General features: G+C 31.9%; 1 pseudogene; it reads right to left on the bottom strand.

Moving 5' to 3' along the window:
* Positions 1-8,174: 8,174 nt before the first annotated feature.
* Positions 8,175-13,837, bottom strand: LOC111397893 (annotated as a pseudogene).
* Between the last annotated feature and the right edge of the window lie 7,578 nt (positions 13,838-21,415).

The raw sequence follows: 21,415 nt of genomic DNA, 5'->3' as shown, positions 1-21,415 counted from the left end.
TTTTTATGTACACAACTTTGCTCAAGTATCGAACATGATGTAACCATTGTTTTGTACTGTAGAGTAGCTCCATGACCCTATTTAAAAAACAATCTACTATTCTTTACTATTTACTATTCATTACTATAAACATTTTCTGTACGAAACAAAAACAGTTTCCTCTGCCAATATCACATAAATAAAACCAACTAATGCAAAATTATATACATAAATAGAAAACAAAATGTTTTTCCGTGTAGGTGCCACAGTCATCAAAAGTAGACCGTTGTGAAGGTTGCTCTTTCTTTGACAACGAAATCAATTGGTTCCATCTCCAATTATAGCAAGAATGTGTGCACCAATACTTTGACGATCATTCAAGTCATGAGTACGAGTCTGCTCATATGTCATCATACATTGGTGAAATTAGCATTCCGAGATAAAGCACGTAGAAAACAATGTGAAGAAATGTAATAACGTTCACCTTATGTGCAAAAACAATCTGAACACAGTACATAATATAACTCAATTGATTCATGCAATCTATCATAATCTGAATTTAAACAAGCAACTTCCACAAAAATAGATTTGAATTGCATGTGATCCAAAAATTATGAAGAATGAATCGTGACTGTGGTGGTATTGTTATACAAATAAAAACGTGAAACACAAAAATATAATCACATATGGAAATCAGTCACATGTGAGACGTTCGGATGGAAAAAATCTAACCAAATACAGACAAATCAATCAAAAAAAATCATGAGATCATAGCATTTCATATATGTTTATGTAAAACACTCGTGCAATGTTAGAATGAACCAAGGTTTGACTTGTGGAACTGAGCGGAGGGAAGAATTGAACTGTCGTTCTCGACAGTTCATCTGTCGACTGTTTCATCTATTGAGAATTACCGAGGCTAACTGTCAAAATCGACAGTTAGGCGCGATGGCATTTCTCTACATTACTGAAAGATGAACTATCAGAAAATCTACTTTTCACCTCTAAGCAAATAGGTCTTATTGAAACTTATTTCACTCCATATTCGAGCATAACAAAATATTAAAATCACAGGTATGCTATCAACTGTCTAGCAAGAGTTCAACCCTAATACGGGTACCTCCCACAACAAATGGATTCCAAGTAATAGTAATGTTATTTCCACATCACACAAGTACCAAAAATATTGAAACATTCAATACTTAAAATTTGGACTTTGAAAGCAAAGGAAGAGGATAAATATTAAATTGGAACCCTAAATAATTTTTTCCCTCAACATTAGTGTTGGCACGTGTTACGTGTGCATATATGCATCACTAATAGAAGATGTATAAAAAAAGAGAAAATTAAAATTTATGGTATGAAATTGCAGAAAGTTGGGGAAAAACATTTCTAATCATAACACAACCAAAAATTATTCAAAATGTCCAAAAAAATTACTGAATATCAAAAGGATTTTTACCTCTTTCTAATCCAAGCCCCAGCTCTTATTTTAAACCGAGCAAAAAGCTCCATTTTTCGCATCTCATAAACCCCTTAGATAAAAATATCACAAAAACTGAGTAAAAAAAAAAACAAGATTTTTCTCGCTTGGATTGAAACCCATAATAAGAGAAATGAGAGAGAGAGAGAGAGAGAGAGAGAGAGAGAGAGAGAGAGAGAGTAAGTGAGTGAGTGAGAGAGTTAGAGTTGTTTGAATGAGAGAAATAAAATTCATCTATTTTTTTTCCAACTTTTCATCTATGACATTGACAAGATTTTTGTACAATTTCTTCCATTGGGTCAAATCTCATTTAATTAGGACATGTATGGAATTTGAAATTATTTTCAGGGGCAAATATGTTTTAAATTGACATTCTTGTAATGTTTAAAAAAAAGTGACATTTTTGTAAATATCTTGAGAAAAATTGACATTCTGTGCAATTTCCTCATAAAAGAATTGGTAAATATTTAAAATATGGTTTTTCAAATGTTAGCATTGGATCTATAGTAAATTGAAAACACATTAGCATCAATAACTCCAACAAACATCTATTGACTTAAACACTATTTATTATCGAGTGCGCGTTTTCCTCAATCTTGCTCCTATGGCTCGTATGGATTCTTCTATAGTGAGGTCGTCTTGTGGAGGAGTTGGAACATTATCACTTGTTGAAGGAGGCACTGAATTAGTTAGCATCACTTTCTCCTCGCTAGAATTTAAACTTTTGCTGACAAGGGGCTGCGTTGATGTTTACGATCTGCCCGAGGATGTAGTCAGGGAAACTTCTTTGGAAGCTTGGATAGATGATGTTTTCAGTCTGTTCCAGGATATAGTAAGGGGAGCTTCTTTAGAAGTTGCTGAAGACCCTGTCTCTTGTGCTACAACTTCTTGGAGCTGACTTGAAGACGTACTAGTAATAGTTGACGGGGATTCTTCATTCTACGGTTGTGTTATAGCAGTTGATCTGGGATTTGGTTTTGTCGGGTGGTCAATCTTAGCGCCATGATGTTGTGTCTACGAGGTCAAAAACAGCAGTATTTCAATTATAAAAGCAAAACATTCAATAACTATCAACTGGGGGTCGAGGTGAGGGAGGTGAAAGATTCAGGTTGAGGAAATTGATGTTGGAAAAAATAATTGAAAAAAGAAAACACAAAAGGGTTATCTCAAAAGGAAACAGTTTTCACAAAGACCAATTGGTGTTATTAACGCTGTAAATGTTGTGCCCTAGGTTCAATTAACATTTAAATTTTTTAAATATACAATCAATGTGATTTAAAAGCAGATCTATTATTTAATTAACAGACAATTAAATTAATAGAGTCCGTAAATTCAAATCTTCGAAATTTGTTAATCACAAGGAGTTGTGATTGTAAAATACAAATTACATATGATTGAATCTTAAATTGTTCGTGGTGGTAAGTAATAACGAGATTCGGATATCGTTATTACGGATAGGCCATCACGTATGACATTTTTTACTTGGGGAGTAAGTAGCTGATCTCACAAGTTAAAGTGTGGTGACATTTGAATGAACACGTGTATGTTTTGTTATAGAACAAAACATTGGAGATCCGTTTAGAGATTCCACATGGATAACTATCTGAGTGTTAGTGGTTAATTTCTAAGTCCTTTGACTTTTGGTCGTCATAGTACCTTATATGAGAATAGTCATGTTTTGACGACGTTGGATGTTGCTCTGTCAAGGGACGCTAATACGTCATCGTTCGGGTATGTCAAGAATCGTATGAAGGTTGTGAATGACCAATAGAGGATTCGTCACTTTTAGATAGTAAAAGATTATGATTTGCATTTCATTCAATTAAGTCGATAACAAAATCATTGGTCAATGTGTACTGATAAGTCGAAAAGGATCTTTCAACTTATATTGCCTTAATAGTGGAGTGAAAGATATGATCGATAATCAGGATTGACACACTTTTATATCTCGTAATTGATCGGATCATATTAACGAAGGGATTATAGTTTCACGGTAAACTAACAAGTTTGGTTTTGTCATATTACGTGGCATTTCCCGTCACATGTATTATTCTGACACATTGCTAGATGTCAAATTTGGGACGACGAATGTGAATTTGTGATAAATTAAAAGGGCGTTTTAATCTATTAATTTTGATTAGATCAAAATAATATTTCACGTCGTTAGACATCGTGATCGGGAAACTAATAAGTCGCACACACAAGGAATTGGAAGATTGCAATTTATCAATTAATTAATTTGGTTAGTTATTTATAGGCCCGAATTAATTAATTAATTCATAGACCGAATTTAATCAAATGGATTAATTGAATATTAGATCGGGTTGGCCAAGCAATCTTGTTCTCTGTGTGGATCACCGTTGGAGGTTGAACAATTGGACAACTGTGGAAGACAGATCCAAGTTGCTGGAATAAAGATATGGCAAAGGAGTTTACTGATATTGTAAAAGGTACATCTTTATCACAATTTCTATCTAAACAAAAAGATGAATCCTAGTGGAAACCGAAATATGTTTTGATTTTCGCTGCGCAAGTTTAAGTAGATTCCCAACAGTGGTATTAGAGCTTACTTTGTGTTTGTTAGAAGTTGTTTTGCATGTTGGAACAATTAAAAGTTGATTGTTCTTATTTTTCTTGTTTTAGAAATTAAGAAAAATAATTTTGCATATTCAAAATCACATTTTGAAAAAAAATAAATAAAAATGGTTGTGGATCTGAACAAGGACGTCGGTGACCGGCGCCCCGCGGTGGGGTTGCAATGAGCTGCGAATTGCAGCAGCAACAGTCGTTGCTGCGCTTGCAGCAGCGAGCCGCTGCGGGTGATGGTAGCAGCGTTCATGTTGCTTTACAGTGCGAAGCGCTGGCGCCAAGCGGCAAGAAGCTGCCGCTGCTTCCTGCTGTAGAGGCCTTGGGGATTCTGACGCCGGTCTCTCCCAAGAAGGTGAAACGATTTTTGGGTGAATTCTTTATGGTTTTTAGATTTGTTGTTGGAGACGGGGGCTTACTTTGTAATTTCTGAAATTCAAAGTGGTCGCCTGTAATTAAAAAGGAGGATCAACTTGCAAACTTTAAATAAGGGTCAATTTGCAAAAGGTTAATATTGAGGACCTCGATTGCAATTATATAGTAAGGGTTAGTTTGTAAATTTTAAATGGAGGAGCTCCTATGCAATTTCAGTAGATAAGGGCCCTGTTAATCAATTTTGATTGGGTCAAATTGCAATTTCTAAAATGGTTTTGAATTTGAATTTTGAAACAATATTTTGAATGGGTTTGACCTATAATTTTAATTTTGACCCAAATTTAATTTTTATTTAAAATTGAGGACCTTTTTATATTTTCGTTAAAATATAATTTTAACTTAAATATTAAATTTGACCCTAAATTGAATTTATTTTATTTAGAAGTGTTATCCTAGAATAAAATATTAATTCAATTTCAATTAGAGTAGGACTCTAATTTAATACTTAATAAAAATTTGATTTTAATTAATTATTCACCCGAATATATTTTTGAAATTAGAATTGGATTCTAATTTGACGTCTAATTGAAATTTGATTTTAATTAAATTGTCCCACCCTAAAATTTTCCTTGGAATTAGAGTTGGACTCTAATTTAATATTTAATTAAAATTTGATTTTAATTAAATAATTCACCCTAGCATTTCTTGAAGTTAGAATTGGATTCTAATTTGATATTTTATTAAAATTTAATTTTAATTAAATTGTTGCGCCCTAAAATTTTTATTTAAAATTAGAGTTAGACTCTAATTTGGTATTTAATTAAAATTTGATTTTAATTAAACAAGCTCGCCCTAAAAATCTTGAAATTAGAGCTGGACTCTAATTTTGCTAAAATTTGATTTTAATTAAATTCAATCGCCATAGATTTTGAAATTAGAGTTTGACTCTAATTTGATATTTAATTAAAATTTGATTTTAACTAAATAGTCCCACCCTATAATTCTGGAATTAGAGTTGAACTCTAATTCGATATTTAATTAAAATTTGATTTTAATTAACTATGCCAGCTAATTAAATGAATATGATTAATTAATTATTTAATTGTTTTGATCCATTTTGTCTAAAATAGTTTAGACGATCTTAATTGCTAGAAACTTGAAACGTGTTTGTATATGATATTAGATATTATATAGACGTACAATTATGTGATGTATGTATTATTAGTAGACGATTATGAATTCGATCATGTGAATGTTTTGATTGTTAATTTTATTTTTATCATTTTATGAACCCGCGAGCTCTTAATTGTTTTGGGCCTACGAGTTCATTGTTGTTGTTATTATTATGAGCATGCGAGCTCTTATTCATTTTGGACCTACGAGTTCATTATTGTTATTTTGGGTCTGCGAGTCCAATTTCATATAAACCTGCATGCCAACTAGTATATGATACACGTTGCAACTGGACTAATTGAAGAACACAAAGAGAAGGTAATCATGAAGATGGTGCATTGATACTGATCAATGCCATACCCCCTAGGAAATGACAAATTAGTCTTCTTTATGGCTCAGGAAGACTAGATAGTAAAAGTCCATACAATTATATATATATATATATATATATATTTATTTATTTATTTATTTATGATTGTATCATTGTTGATGAGGCCTTTGAATGCAAAAACTCTCAATAAAATATTAAGTCATATTTTACTTTTGCCTTTCATCATTATAGTGAAAAATTAGAGTCTTAAATCGTCTCAACTTATTGAGTACACTCAAAGTTGGTCTATTAGGGTTATATTTGACACTATGAAATATTGGATATTTCTGAATGATGGGTTCGACTTAACTAAAGTTTATCTCTTGTTGAGTACACTCAAGAAAATAAATTTTAAAGGCATGTTAAGCTAACATATAAGATGTGTAATGACAAAGAGTTGTTAGTTTAACGATCTGGAAGTTATATAGAGATGCAATTGATAGTAGTATCTACCCAAATGTTTTATTAAGACTTGTTGAGTACACTTAAGGTCTTGATATAATAAATGGGATCCCAGCCCACTGGGAGTCAAGTATGAACTCCATAAACTCATGTGAGAGGGTCATAAATTTGAGTTAAATAATGGGAGCATAATTAATTTAATAAAAGTTCATGTTAAATTAATTGATGCATTTTATATGTTATTCTTTTTCTTTTCGTCATTTAAACTTGTTGAATCGTGAGTAACCACGTGTATTTTAGAGTCATACTGGATGCCAACAACCAAATTAAATCTTCTTGATTGACACTGCAATTTGAGAATTGTTTTCAAACATGAGAAAGTTAGTTGTCCTTAAGTAGCCATTTTTCAGAAACACCTGGTGATGACTCAACTAAGGAAAATATGGCTACTATAATAAATACAATGATGAGGTAGTATTGCACACATGTGATGCTTGCAACTATGTCATCTGAGATATAACAGTAACTTGAGAGTATAGATGTTAACACATAATTCTTCATTATAAAAAATTGTATGATAATAATCATGTGTGGAAGGATATGAGACTTTCAAACAACTATACTGGTGCAAAATGACAGAGTAATCTTCAATTGATGCTCAGACATTGAAGATGACTGACGTTGAGAAATGTCTCAATTGAGTTCAATCATAAACCATGAACTGAGTAGTGACTTGGTTCTGCAATCTTTGTCAGAGAAAGCTATTCACAACTAATTGTGAATTTAACGTGAATGAGCTCGAATGAACAATTATTGAGTTGCTTAACATGCTTATGACTGTTATGCCCAATATCAAAGTTAGAAGTGGCTAAATCATTGATTCCTCTAAGGGTATTAAGAGGAAATATAAAGGGGCTTTGGGGAAAGCGTCCAATATAGCTGAAACGATCAAAGCGAAGGACAAATACCAAGTCTAATGACCATTGTTTTCATTATAGAATGAAAAGGTTATTGGAAGAAATATTGCAAGACTTACGTCTACTTCATAAGCTTTTTAGGTATTTGATACCAGATGATCATATTTATATAAATATGAAGAAACTAAATAGAAGTAGACCACTGAGAAAGGGAGAAGTCGATCTACACGTTGAAGATGAACAAAGGTTGCCGTATTGCCTGTAGGAGCATACTTCTTGCTGATACCTTTTGGCTTAGTAATGGAATTAAAGAAATGTTACTTTGTACCCACCATAGCTAAAACATTAAAATGAATTTTATGTTCAGACATGAACTATTTTAATATTAAGGACAATTATTGTTTCTGCTTATTTTGATTTAGATCTTAATGATTATGGTAAGTTACAAAAATAACATTTATATTCTAAACACTAAACATTCTATAATAAGTATAGAAGTTAAGAGACATAAAAATGATAATTTGAATAATACTCAAATCTGGTATTGCAGACTTGGTCATATAGATGAAATGCAATTTCAAAATTACATAGAGACGTATACGTAGAGTCAATTGATTTTGAATCGTTTGACAAAGGCAAAACATGCATATTTAGCACAATCACTAAATCTCATTTTTCTTGAAAAGGAATAAGTCTGCATAAATATTGGCATGATATATAGTGATGTTTATGAATCAATGTCAATTAATGTCAGATGAGGTTTCTCTCATGTCATCAATTATCATGTATACTTGATGAAATTCAAGCATGAAGTTCTTAGAAGGTTCAAATGATTCAAGCTAAAAGTAGAAAAACAAATAGATGAAGATACCCTCACATTAAGATACGATCAAAGTGATAACATCTTAAAGATAAAATTCAGATTATCTAAAAGAGAATGTGATTCTCTTGCAGTGAACTCCTCTATATACACTGCAGCAATGAAGTTTTGGAAAAGATGAATCGTTAACTATTAGATATAGTGCAATTAAAAACAAGCCATGCAAATCTCCCAAAATTGTTTTTGGGGTCATGCACTGATTGCAGTGTGTTACACACTAAATCGTGTCATATCTAAGTTGGCTAACACAATTCCATACGAGTTATGAAAAGACAATAGTCCCAATTGATCACATATGAAAGTTTGGGACTGTGACACTTATTTGAAGCACATTGAATCGGATAAGTTTGATACTAAATTCGATAAATACATATTTGTGAAATATTCAAAACAGATATTTGGATATCAGTTCTATTAACCCATTGAGAAGAAAGTTTTCGTCTCTCGACATATCGTCCTCTTAGAGAAAATGTTTACTCTAGGAAAAGACAGTGTGAGCAAAATTGAATTTGAAAGAGTTCAAGAGTCCACAAATATAGTTAATCAAGTAGATGAATCCGAGCTTGATCCCATATCTGATATGTGACATACTCTTGATTAGGAAGTAGAGACTTCTGAGGACATGTCAGCTCTATGTGAATCTAGTAGGATCATTCGAACTGCAAGAAGGTGCGAATCCATGATTACTAATTAGACATTGCTAATCTAGGATGATGAACCTACTAATTACACAAAAACAAAGTCATATATTGACTTAAAAGAGATAACAAGAGGCCATGAAACCCGAAATGAACTCGACGTATTTGAACGAGGTTTGGACCTTGGTCAACTCTCTTAATGGGATAGAACCCATAGGTTGTAAATGATTTACAATAAAAGGTTGACATGGATGTGAGTATTCATACATACAAAGTAAGGTTAGTAGCAAAAGGTAACAAACAAAGACAATGTGTTGACTTTGATGAAACCTATCGCCTGTAGCTATGCTAAGGTCCATTCGAATCTTGGTTGCAATAGTTGCATACCGTGATTAGGGATTAAAACAAATCTCTTGGAGCTGAAATTTTCGATTTGATGGAAAAATCAAAATGTTTGATTTTATCAAATATGAAGACGAATTGTGTGTTTACAAGAAGATAGTGAGAGCATTGTCGCATTTCTAATATTATAGGAACCACTATATTTCAATCATTGAAATAATGGTTGTTAAATGATTTATTCATGAACGATATGAAGAAGCAACTTGATCTATAGAGATAGATCTAGAAGATTGTAACTCATCTCAATCTAGATAGATAAAATCATGAGAAGATTTTATATGGAGAAATTTGTTTACTCTTAAACGGTTTGTTGGAAATGTTCCAAACATGAAACAACAGTTGGTTCATTGGTAGAAACCTAATACATGATTGCTTCAGAAGCAACAAAGAGTTGTAATGTGGATCAAGATATTCATTAATAAACTTGGAGTAGTTCCTAATATTGTTGATTGCATGCCATTATATTGTGATGACAATAGAGCCATCGCGAAAGCGAAGGAATAGGATTTCATCAATGATCCAAACATGTATTAAGGCGTATAATCTCATCAGAGAGATAAACATGTATTAAGGAGTTTGTAAGTGTTGTGCCCTAGGTCCAATCAACTTTGGACATAAATTCTTTTAATATATAATTAATGCGATTTAATAGCAGATCTACCGTTTAATTAACAGACAATTAAATTAATAGAGTCCGTAGATTCAAATCTTCGTAATTTGTTAATCACAAGGAGTTGTGATTGTGAGATACAAATTACATATGATTGAATCTTAAATTGTCCATGGTCGTAAGTAATAACGAGATACGGATATCGTTATTACGGATAGACCATCATGTGTAACATTTATTACTTGGGAAGTAAGTAGCTGATCTCACAAACTAAAATGTAGTGACATTTGAATGAATATGTGGATGTTTTGTTATAGAACAAAACATTGGAGACTCATTTAGAGATTCTACATGGATAACTATTTGAGTTTCAGTGGTTAATTTCTAACGTTCGGTAGTGAGATTGGTCTTTTGACTTGAGGTCGTCATAGTATCTTATATGAGGAGAATCATGTTTTGACGGAGTTGGATGTTGCTCTGTCAAGGGCCGCTAATATGACATCGTTCGGGTATGTCAAGAATCGTATGAAGGTTGTGAATGACCAATAGAGGATTCGTTACTTTTAGATAGTAAGAGATTATGATCCGCATTTCATTCAATTAAGTCGATAATAAAATCCTTGGCCAAGGTATACTGATAAGTTGAAAAGGAGCTTTTGACTTATATTGATCTAATAGTGGAGTGAAAGATATGATCGATAATCGGGATTGACACACTTCCATATTTCGTAATTGATCGGATCATATTAACGAAGGGATTATAGTTTTACGGTAAACGAACGAGTTTGGTTTTGTCATACTACATGACATTTTCCGTCACATGTATTGTCCTGACACATTGTTAGATGTGAATCTGGGACGGCGAGTGTGAATTTGTGATAAATTAAAAGGGTGTTTTAATTTATCAATTTTGATTAGATCAAAATAATATTTCACGTCATTAGGTATCGTGATCGGGAACCTAATGGGTCGCACACAAAAAGGAATTAGAAGATTGCAATTTATCAATTAATTAATTTAACAATCGTTGGATAAATTAATTAATTGAATTGGTTATTTATAGGCCTGAATTAATTAATTAATTCACAGACCAAATTTAATTAAATAGATTAATTAAATATTGGATCGGGTCAGGTCAAGCTCGTTTGGGCTTATATAAATAACTGATTAGGGTTTACAATTTTGTAGATTATTCTTGCTAACACAAGAAGAAAATTATAATCCTGCAATCTTATTCTCTGTGTGGATCACCTTTGGAGGTTAGACAATTGAACAGCTGGGGGAGATAGATTCAAGTTGCTGGAACAAAGATATGGCAAAGGAGTTTGCAAATTTTGTAAAATATAATCTTTTATCACAATTTCTATTTAAATACAAAGATGAATCCTGACGAGAATCGAAATATGTTTTAATTTCCGTTGCACAAGTTTAAGTAGATTCCCATCAAACCCATCTAACTAATAAGAGAGAACTCGAGCACAGAAATGAAAAGCCTTTTCTATGCAAAGTGGTAAGGCACATTATACTCTGAAGGATTCACACTAGAAAGTAGAAACTAGACTATGTGACTGCTTGAGGCTAAAACATAAATGTGTACTGCAATTTATGATCATCGACACTTTTCAAGAGCAAGCATACTATGGTGTTCCCACAATGGGTTCAAAAACAAAGAAAAAACTTGGATAACTAACAATTATTGTGCAAAGTCACAATACATTTTGGGTGTGTTTGGTTTACCATATAGGATTGAGGGAGGGAGGTAGGATTAAGGTGAGATAATATGCAGTATCTAGCAGCGTATTAAACACTAAGTCAAGATTGTTGACATATGGTCGACTTAATCTTCAATGTTTTGATCATAACAAACAAGATTATTTTTGTTTCTAACAAATTCTTTTTAGTGATGATAGTTCAATGTTCAAATCAATCAAGTATTATCGGACTTCAAATGAAGATCAAAGTGGAAGCTAAGTTTTCAAGTCAAATCATTCGAGACAAAAGCTTAAAAGATAAATGTAAAGAAAGATCAAGATTAAGAGCATGAGAGATGATATCAAAGAAAGATCAAGACGAGGCAAACGTCGGACTAAAGACTTGATTACTTAGGCAAAATATAAAGGTACTAATGCGTTGATATTTGGCAAAGAATAGTTAAGCTCAAAATCTTGCTATGCTTAAAAATAATTTTTGTGCACTAAAATCATTCGAATACAATCTTTTTGATCAAACATGAAAATGACTTTTAAAATGATATATAGACTTTAAGACATTTTTATTACGAAAATTTTGTTAAAAATATTCTCCAAAAGTCCATGTATTTCAAAACTTTCAAATCGGAATAAACGAGGTCAAAATGTAAAAAGACTACACTGTTGGAGCAGTCAACCACCTAGAGAGGCAGTCAGAAATTTGATCGTTTTGACTTCTGATTTTTACTGTACAAACGGCTATATTGGTCTTCCGGACAAGAGGAGGTCGACCGGACAAGTCATCCGCAAATTCAGATTTTTTTTAACGTTTTGAATTTTATAAATACCCCCACTTCTTGCATTAATTTAATCACTTCTAAAAGCATTAAATTGAGATACTTTCAAGCTTTAACTTTTACTCTTTACCCTTTATTTATCTCTATCAATTCATTCACTTTTGGAAAACTTTTGATTGAGTTTACTTTTGAAAATCATTTCATTTATCAAAGTTTTTCAAACCTAACATTTGAACTTTACTTATTGTCATTCATTAAAGTATTAGCATACTTCTTTCCATTGTACTTAACTTTGAATATATCTCTATTGTAAGAGAAAATTCTTTTTTGTTAAGTTTACTTTTGATTGAATTGTGGGTCGTGATGAGGTCTCGAAAAGCTCAACATTGTAAAAGGATTAGTGCTTCTTAGTTGTAAGTCACCGAAAGTTTTGTAGAATGATGGATTGCACCATAAGTCAATCAAATTTAGTGAAATAGGCCTTGCTCGTGACGGTTAGCTTGGTAACGGGGGGTGTAAATCATGATTGGATCGAACCTTTATAACACATCGTTTGTATCTTCTATCCTTTTCTCTTTTTATTTTTCCAAGTTATCTTGCTTGTTCTTTATCTTATTTGCAAATTGTTTATATTAGCACTTATTTTTGAAAAAGATTTAAATAACCAATTCATCCATTCCTCTTGGTTAGTTGTTTTTAGGCTTTCAAAGATGATAGTACGCTTCAAACTAAAATATTTCTAGTACATGCCTGAGTAGGAGGAGGAGTTGATTGTGAAGCAACATATTGTAAAATCTCAAATTTTCTAATCTGACCATAGCTTGCAGCCTTTCGCCAGTATAAAAATGATCTCCAACTCTTGTCCGTAGTTTGAACAAATTGCGATCTATTTCTGTCTCATGATTAGCAACATATGGTCTAAAGAAGGAGTCATAAACATAATTTGTTCCCTGAAATAAGACTATGCAGTTATGAAAGATAAGGAGGAAACTATCTAGAACTTAGAACTCATTCATAAAGAAGATCACGGTCCTTTATTTTAGGTACCACAAGTATATAAAGAAAGCCAACTTAGCTTCACTGTACATTGAAACCCTTCATAGGCAAATAAACAAAACAAAAACTTTATGCACAAATCGAGCTTGAATAAAACTGGAAGTATTTTGCTTTCATCTACTTCGAAATATTTACCACCCAATAAACATGTTGCCAATCCTCTCACAAGCTGTCAACCCAGCAACCAAGATCCTGAAAAATTCAAGATCTTACTGGTTACTACTTATACTTGGAATTAAAGCTTTTAAAGGCACATATGCAAATATGTAAATACCAATACTGGTACAAAAATCGAAGTTGCTCGATGTCAGGCTTGTTCATTTCCATAGATTTAAAACATTGCATAACCGAAAACCAATCTACAACACCAAATGCAGAATATATGAATCTTGTAATTGAATTATAGGACCATATTTTTTTTATCAGCCAGAACCGAAGATAGCACATACACAAGTCCTCTGGTTATTAAAAACCCAATCATCGTGACTCCTTGAAACAGACGAATAGATCAATCACTAGGTCAGGATATGTACTTCACTGATAAAATTTGAGCTTGCAGGCATAGCGTCACCTATTTACATTCCAACAATCCTCCAGCAATACATTATAAGTGTTCGAAGAAGGAAAAAGCAGGATGTCACTTGAAAAAACAAAAAATGAAAATCGAAGGTAGAATTAGTTCAATGCAGTATTATTAATCTCAACCAGTAAAGATAAACACAATAAGAAAGCATGAAAAGCCACAAATGCAGTTTCTTCAAATAAAACACACAAATACAAAATTAAGTTAATTAATCATCTACACAAATACATGCACATATTAGAATTTTACATTTGAAAATTAAAATATTATAACATTTTCAGTGAGTAAAGGAAAAAAAATCATAAAAGTGAAGCGTCGGTGAGAAATTAATCATCACCTAAGCAACAACGATGGTAATGTAAGAAGATAGGAAATGACTTCAGCATCAAGATTTTCAGGTGTATGAACAATCCGCACCACCGTATGCGACAGCTAATACGTCAACGGATATAAGAGTGAATAGGGTTGAAGAAAGAGAATGAAACACGGGGGAACAAAGTATATGTTATGAATTTTTGACTTTCAGATTTTTAATACTCAAGAAACAGAGGGGGGCGTTTCTCTGTAGGCGGTTCACGATTTTTCTGTGAGCCGCTGTACTTGGACAGTTTCTAGAAAATAATTTTGCCTCTTCATTTTGATTGAAAATCATAACGGTTGAAAATAGACCTTTTTGTCCACGTGCGGTGTTTATAGTGTGAGCTTTGAGGTGCTATGGGGACATGGGAGTCTAGTATTTGAAATGTTATGCATGTCAAATGGAAATCAAAGTAAATTCTACACGTATGTTGTGTTAGGAAAAGGGAGGCTGACTGCCTTTCTGATCGAACCTCGTTGATAGAAGAGTTGTGTTTGGTGTACACCGTGCAGTCCTCTCACATACAACCACCAATTTCATTGATGAAAATATTCGTAGATGTGATCATGGAAACGAGAATGAATGAAGTCACGAACAAGAATGAAATAATTATTCACGCTTTTAAAAGAACCCCACATGACAAAGAAAAAGAGAACTTTTCTGGATCATAATTTCAACAATCATGCTAGGTGTACATCGTCTATTACATTATTCTTTACACTTTATCACGTGACAATATATCATTGGACAGTTTAAATTTTTGACAATTCCTGCGCCCCCCCTTCCTAAATTAGCAATTGACAATACTTATAACGTTAACAATAATGTCAACAAAAGAATATACACATGACATTTTTCTAATTCCAAAGATAAGGAAATTCGAGTGTGGCACGAAAGGACATATGGCGTATCGCCAACAAAATCCAACATTATGAACTTTGTTTAACAAAATAAATTGTCTTCCTTTCTAAACAAAAAGTGGTTATAATGTTACCACAATTTTATTTGTTATACCATATTTTAATTATAGTTAAACTCCCCAATCTTTGCTTATTACAACAATTATTTTTTGGATTTTTTTGGTCGAATTATCTTTACCCTTCTATTAATTAGTACATTTCGTCCTTTGTGATAATTTATGTTAAAATATTTTGTTCCCATCCTTTGAAATTGGTGAGAATATTTTTCTTACTTTTATTTATTTATTTTTAAAAATATGATGAAAAAATAGATCGTTATACGATATTTCAACAAACTTTTTGAACATAAAATATTATCAAATATAAAATGTGTTAACTAATAAAAAGTTAAAATATTAAAATGCTATGAAAAAATTGTTAGAAACATATAGAATATAACGAGTAAAGATTGAGAACCATAAATGTAATTAAAATGTGATACAAGAAACAAAAATTGTGATGTGAATATAATTACTCAAAAAAATTATATTTTCTTCAAATAACAATTTTGGCCCTCATCTCAAAATTACAATATTTAAAACTCATTTCAATCATACGTTCTCTCAATAAAATAATTTTGTACAAGGACGGACGTACCATAATTATTTTCAACTTTTACGCACACATTTTCTGAACAAAAAAATAAAAAAAAATAAATTTTTATAAATACACATATTCCCTTGTGTATATAAATGATATAGACATACTTGTGTTGAGCATCATTTTTTAGTTAGTAATGTATTTTGGAATATTAAATTGATGGAGAATGTATGGTTAAAAAATACGAAAAATTTTGAATTTACATATAATATTTTTTATTTAAAAATATATGTGATTAAAAAAAGAAAAATATATTTTGAAAATAATGAGAATGAAACAAGGGCACAAATTCTTTTAAAAAATAATAATAACAATAATAGTAATAAAATAAAGGAATAGGAACCAAAGGGGAAAGAGATGTCGAAAGCAGGGTTGGAACCTACACGGGCAAAGTCCAACAGATTTCAAGTCTGTCTCCTTAACCACTCGGACATGGAGCCGGTTTTGGGCAGAGGCCCATGCCTCAAGCCCAACAATTAAAGGGGCCTCAATTTTTTTTTCGATACCCTCGTTCATATCCATCTCCTCTCTTTCTCCCTCTGTGCTGGTGCATTCGAGAAGTGAAGATCCAAGAAGGCCGAAAACGGAAAAAAAAATCCACTTCTCTTTCAAGTCTCAGCCGTTCGTGACTCCGTTGCCATCCACACTACTGCCTGCCCTACCGGTATAAATTTTAATTTCTATGTAATATGCATTCAGCATTCCTTCTCTTTTTTTTGCCTCCAACAATTTCTCAAGTGAAGTGGGCTGAACTAGAGCTATTTTATTGAAATTCGTCTTTATTACTGGTGATAACTCCAAAACCATTATTGCAATTCTAACCAAATTGCAGTATCCAATTTTCAATTTTATATAGAAATTGCTTGGCTAGATTAGTTTAGGCTCGTAACTTTGCAATTGGAGTTTTGCTATTGTGGTTTAGCTATTTAGGATCTTTAAATATTTGTTATTGACATAGAATGACAAAATCAGAAACGGCAAAAACAAAACCATTATATAGCCGTTGCAATATTTATAATTGGAGAATGTGTAGGGCGATTGGATAAACTTACTACTATGAAAACAATATTCTGTATTTTATGGATTCAATGAATTGCGCTATGATTTGTTTTCCACTTTTCAATGAAGTATTGTAACTCAAACTCAAAGCAAAGAGGGTTCTTGATAATTTATTGTTGATACTTTAGATAAAACTTGAATATGGATCTATTATTTATTAACAACAATTCTTTACTTTGAGATTAAGATTAGTAATTTAGTAGAATGATTGAAACAAAACCCGACTCATGTCTCATTGGAGGTTTACAGTTTAATGGCACGCATCTCAATTGTAAGAAATATAGGAATTTTAGATATTGTAATGGTGCAATTTAAAGGTGTTGACCTAATTTGTAGGTGCCAAAGGTATTAAATATAGATAGGGATGGCAATGCTTGGCCCTTTAATCCACGAGCTCGACTAGGGCTTGTGACGAGTCGAGTTCGTGGCTCGTTGCTTGGGGGCGAGCTCAGCTTAGCCCACGAGCTCGTGGGCCAAGCTAAGCCAAGACCACGAGCCGCTCTTGAGCTTATAATTTTTTTTAATTTTTTGGGTAAATTTGCACCTTTTTTAACTTTTTTTTTTTTTTTTGTAAATTTTCATATTTTTGTATGTGCCCACGAGCCGCTCTTGGGCGATTGAGCCCCTTGCTGAACACGAGCCCGAGCCGCCCACGAGCCGACGAGCCATTCGACCCATTTGACATCCCTAAATATAGAGATCTGCTTGGTAAACAGGGCCAATGCACCCTCCCAATCTGTCTCCCTCGGACAAACAAGCTACGTGGCCCTATTTGTTTAGAATTATTGTTAAATATATTTTCATGTTTAACTTAAATTTATCTTCAACACTTAAGTTTTTGTTGCTGTTGTCGTTGAATTTTGATTTTATAATTATGAGTTGTGACAATAGGATTCTCAAAGTGCCACATTGTGTCATTTCATAATTTTTGCTCAAATCTTATTTCTCAAGTAAGCAATAGCTTGCCCTTGTTTATTTATAAACATATAGGAAATGTTTAACGCCTTATCGGCTTATTTGATTGCGTTGCAGTGTTGCACCCTAGTCGGCTTATTTGAGCCCTATTTTTGGTGTAGAATGAATTTTGGAATAATAGATTGATGAAGAATGTGTAGTTAAAAAATAAGGTGAAGTTTTAGGTTTGCTTGTGATGCTATTTTATTAAAGAATGTATGGTTGAAAAAAAAAATCTATTTTGAAAATAATAGGGATCAGACAAAGGTTTTAATACAACTTTTAATTTTATTTTACAATTAAGTATTAAGTTAACAAGTTCACAGTTAGTACCATAATAAACAAATTTTGCATGTATAATACAATTTTATTTTATTTTTGTTGGGGCCTAATTTATGTAGTCCGGCTCAAGCCCCAAAATCATAGAACCGGCGTATCGACTTGAGGATTCACTGGGAGATTTTTATAAATGACCAGCCGCTATTCATTTTTGATAAAATGTCTATAATACCCTTAATGAAAGGATTTGTCATATTTTGCACAAGATATCCTTAATTTATTCAGATAGTTCTAAAATTCCTCTATTTCTTTCATTTCGAGTTTTAATATATAGTTCCATCCTTTGATCTAATAAATTAGCATAATCTGTAATATAATTGTCATGTAATTCACTAAGATTATCATATTCCTTAGATGAAATATCCATAATCTCTAGTTGAGCAAAAATATTTCTTATTTTCCTTAATAGTTTTTCTAACAGATTATCTAATCCTTTAATTGTATAACCTGGCATTATTCAGATAATTCCTTACAAACTTTATAAATAATAACATGTTAGATAAGTTTTTTGCAAACATGAAAAGTAATAATCCCTACGATTCTTTCAAGATATTAGAAGAATTCTTTCTAAATTTAACAAAGACAATAATTTTACCTTACTTTTGATCTTAAATTTGTATTCTTAGAATCGAGTGACTTTCAGGCTCTGAATCTGCAAACTGCTCCCTCAAACGGCCTCTTGCCTCAATGGGAATTCTGCTATTTCAGCTTCTTACCCTCACTGTATCTTTTCTTAGAATTAAGAATAAAGATCTTAAGTAAAGAAAATTCTCTCTTTGTTAAAGTAAGAAGAAATTTTCTTCTTCAATCTATCAAAAATCTATGGGATAGGAAGTTTAGAAACTTATATCTTTCTGATATCAAAAGATTGAAATTTTATTTCTATAATGATTTATACAAGATTTCTATTCTATACAAGGGGTTTCCAGAAAAACTGGTTTTGAAAGCTTAAAGAAAGAGAATGGTTTCTAACTCGAGATTATCCATTCTTTCCCCAAACACCTCTATTTATACATGACTCAAACTCACTATTATTGATCTATTACATCATTGCATACATCAAAATTTTGAAAAAAAGGCTCACATGCCTCTCTATTCTTTTCCTCCTGGGGTCTACATTTTCACATGCATTCTTTGCCTTTTCATCAAAGGGGCATCTTTTCCTCTATTATTGCCTTTCCATCTTTGGCTCCATATGCAGCTGGCTAGATGCTTTTCTATTATTGCTTTTCCATCTTTGTCTTCATATGCAGCTGGCTAGATGCTTTGGTAGTGGTAGGTTCTTTTCAATCTTTCAATTTTGTCTACACGTGGGGGCATTCCCTCAATCTGCATGATTCTTGGATTGTTGTTGGACTTCCACTAATTTGATGGGTATCAAATTTCTGGATATATTCTTTCAAAATGGTAGATTTTTCTTTTCCATTATTTGTAAGGAGTGTCCATCCTTCATATTGGCATAAGCATCTGAATTTTTTATCATATAAATTCTTTGCAATGTTGTAAAGAACTTTCATCCCCAAAACTCTCCAGAATTTTATCCATGATTTATTGATTTTAGGCAAAAGTTTATTATTTCAGCCAACTTCAATCTGAAAATCTCGACCAACATATCCAATTGTGATAATATGTTCAGCAGGATAGTATATCATTCCATCAACTTCGGGACTTATTGAATAAAATTTGATATAAATCGACCTCCATTGGGCAAATTTTGAAACTTCTGCCCTGAATATATCAAAATTTTCAATTTCTTTTAAATCTTTTCCTGGATAGATCAAATCCAGAAATTCATAATCTGCTGCCATTTTGACCATGAAAGGGTCTGCATCTTTGGTAATTATTAATCTGGGATAAACATGATCTCCCGATGCAATAAAATATGATTCATTTTCTTCCAGTTCATAAACAATTTTGGCAAATGATCTATATTCTTTTTCTTTTGATGATAAAGGGGTATCATCATCTTCATCAGTTTTGATTCTTATAACTCTTGTATGTTCATCACCATTTTTTATAGTCACCTTCCGGGGACTTGTTATGTCTCGTTTGATATTGTTGGGTCTACTGCTACTTCCTGGCTGTGTACCTGTTTGTATTTTTGAGATTGTATCAATTGGTATTTCCTGTTTGGTATCTAATGACTCGAATTGTGAAGTAATATCAACAATTCTGTCATTCAATTCTTTGGTATATTTGGAATGAGAATTAGAGATTTTCACCAACAATTTGACATTTTGTTGGATAGATTCTGTCATTTCCTCTAATTGCTCAATTCCAATTTTCATATCTTCAGATTCTTCCATGAGGAATTTCATTCATCTGTTGACGTCTATTAATGAATTTTTGATATTATCCATCTCCAAATTCGATGTTCCTGCTCAAAAAATCTGCAAGATAGTTATTTATTCCTTTAATATGAATAATATCAAAATTGTAGAATGATAAATATGCTTGCCATCTGTGTAACCTCCTATATTGAGGTTCCATAGGTAACTTATTTCTAATAAGTTCTGCAATTTGAGAATTATCAGTTTCAACAATAAATTTTTTAGATAAAAGGAATAATGAAAACTTTTTTATTTCTCTAATAATTGCTAGTAATTCTTTTTCATGAGTAGTATAATTTATTTCTACTTGGTTAAAAGTTCCACTTGAATATCTGCATATTTCATTTAAATCTATTTTTAATATAGCTGCCCAATATTTATCCGAGTCATCAGTATTGACAATTAGATTATCTTTTTCATCTGATAATCTTAATTTTGGTAAATTTTTACATTCTTCTTTTAATGATTTAACAATTTCAGTATGTTCTTTATTCCAACCTTTAGTATTTGTTTTCCTAAGTAGAATTTGTATCTTATGTCTCTTTTTTGAGAGATTTTCAATAAATCCTTCAGCATAGTTTAAACATCCTAAAAATTTTTGTATTTGTTCTTTGGATTTAATTCATCTGGAAAGCTTTCTATCTTTTTAGATATATGAGCCTATAATTTTATTCCTTTTTTATCTATTGATAATCCTAGAAAATCTATTTCTTGTTTCTCTATTATAGATTTCTTTTTAGAAAGTACAATTCCTTCCTTTTTGCATTCATTTATAAATTGTAATAAATGATTCCTATGCTCTTTTTTATTATTAGAGCATATTAGTATATCATCAATATAAACAATAAGAAAATCACTATACTTTTTGAATATTTTA

Source organism: Olea europaea, chromosome 7, assembly GCF_002742605.1.
Source record: "Olea europaea var. sylvestris chromosome 7, O_europaea_v1, whole genome shotgun sequence".
Lineage (NCBI taxonomy): Eukaryota > Viridiplantae > Streptophyta > Magnoliopsida > Lamiales > Oleaceae > Olea > Olea europaea.
The sequence above is the reverse complement of the archived record's forward strand: the minus strand, read 5'-3'. Positions and strand labels throughout refer to the sequence as shown.